Source organism: Bison bison, unplaced genomic scaffold (genome assembly GCF_000754665.1).
Source record: "Bison bison bison isolate TAMUID 2011002044 unplaced genomic scaffold, Bison_UMD1.0 scf7180017864149, whole genome shotgun sequence".
Taxonomy (NCBI): domain Eukaryota; kingdom Metazoa; phylum Chordata; class Mammalia; order Artiodactyla; family Bovidae; genus Bison; species Bison bison.
Genome location: NW_011494721.1, coordinates 2,763,411 through 2,765,370, shown reverse-complemented (window position 1 = coordinate 2,765,370; position 1,960 = coordinate 2,763,411). Strand labels below are relative to the sequence as shown.

Here is a 1,960-nt window from a genome sequence, read left to right as displayed (position 1 = left end):
GCAAAATATTATGCAAAACAGATAAAGAATAAAAGAATTTCAACAAAATGATGCATTGTTACTCCTTAGTTGTCTGGTCTCTTTTCCCCAGCTTTAAAAACATTAATATTTGTGATCACATTAAAATTTTAAAATTCTACATCACTGTTCTTACATATATATTAATAAGACCCTTTCTCTCCTTATTTCTTCCTTACCACCAGTTTTGCCAGCCAGGAAATACTCTTAGAAAACTACATCTGTGTGGATAGATGGAGCAAAGGAAGAGAGAGAAGGAGGAATAGTATATATATATATATACACATACATGTATATATGAACCAGGCACCCATGTGGCTTCTAAGGACAGGCTGAACATGGGGTCTGTGCCTTCAGTCAAAGCTTTAGATGGAAGATCTCAGATTTCAATGCCACGTGTTGACAAATGTTTGATGCTCCACCAGCTTTACGAAAAGCTGCCAGAAAGACTTTGGGAACTGTCAACAGAGCTACAGAAAAATCAGTTAAGATGAATGGACCACTCAGACAGAAACAGACAACTTTCTTTACCAAAAAGATTGCTGAGAAGATTGTTAAAGCAAAAAGTTATGTTCCTGCCTCAGATGACACCTACTCGGAAATAGAAAAATTCTTTCCCTTCAGTCCACTAGATTTTGAGAGTTTTAACCTGCCTGAGGAGCACCAGATGCAACACCTCCCCTTGAATGGAGTGCCTCTCATGATCCTTGATGAGGAGAGGGAGCTTGAACAGCTGTTACACGTGGGCCCCTTTTCGCCTCTGAAGATGTCTCCTCCGCTGTGGGAGTCTAATCTGTTGCAGTCTCTCTCAAGTATTCTGTCGACTCTGGATGTTGAATTGCCACCTGTTTGCTATGACTTAGATATTTAAATTTCTTAGCACTTTATAATTTGGGTATGTATTAATAGTTTGTATTAATAAAGCAATTATTTGTTTAACAGAGTCTTCCTAAAAAAGAAAGAAAAAAAAAAAGGCTTATTAGGCTTCCCTGGTAGGAATATATATATTTTTTGTGAAAGTTGCTCAGTCGTGTCTGACTCTGTGTGACCCCTATATACCTCATGGGGTATATAGTCTATGTATGTATATATACATATATATACATATATATATATATATGTATACACACACACGCACACACACACGCACACACACACACACACACACACACACACAGCTTCCCTGGTGGCTCAGACAGTAAAGAATTTGCCTGCAATGCAGGAGGCCCAGGTTCAATCTCTGGGTCAGAAAGATCCCCTAGAGAAGGGGATGGCTAGCCACTCCAGTATTCTTGCCTGGAGAATTCCATGGACAGAGGAGCCTGGCAGGCTGCAGTCCATGGGGTTGCAAAGAGTTACACATGACTGAGTGACTGAGCACCACTAGCACCAGTGAAATTATAAAGTCCTTTTTGGTTTTTGCTCATGTTTTGTTTCAAGATATTAAATTGCTTCTAAAGTGCTTGAAGCTTTTTCTTTGTTTTTGACCAAAGTTCATAACCTTAATGCGTTTATACCTAGGAAGGTGACATTGGAAGTGCAAATGCCATATTTTTCTTTCCTTTCACTCCATTACCTGATGTAATGAACCAAAGTAGGAGATCTTTAGCCTTTTATTGTATTTATTCTTTTTTGAATTCTTGATTAGGATGTCGTCGGTGCATACCCTAATATTTGGAATTCTGGAAAGCAGAAGTCCATAAAACTGTGGACATTTCACCAAATAATAGAAACTAAAGCTGAAAGAATTTTGCTTGAAAAACTGAGTAGAAGAATAATCATAATCAGGACTGGGGAAACAAAAACCCTGTTTTTCAAATGTGCAAATTCTAGTAATCACGTCATAAAGTTGTTAAACATACAGATTTGATAGGTCCTAAAATCTATGTGTGGACCCTGAACAGGCCTTTTTATGACCACATACATCTGGTGAATACTGAAA

General features: G+C 38.1%; 1 pseudogene; it reads left to right on the top strand.

The window, feature by feature from the left end:
* The first annotated feature begins 314 nt into the window (after positions 1-314).
* LOC104989296 lies at positions 315-889 on the top strand (annotated as a pseudogene).
* Positions 890-1,960: the final 1,071 nt, after the last annotated feature.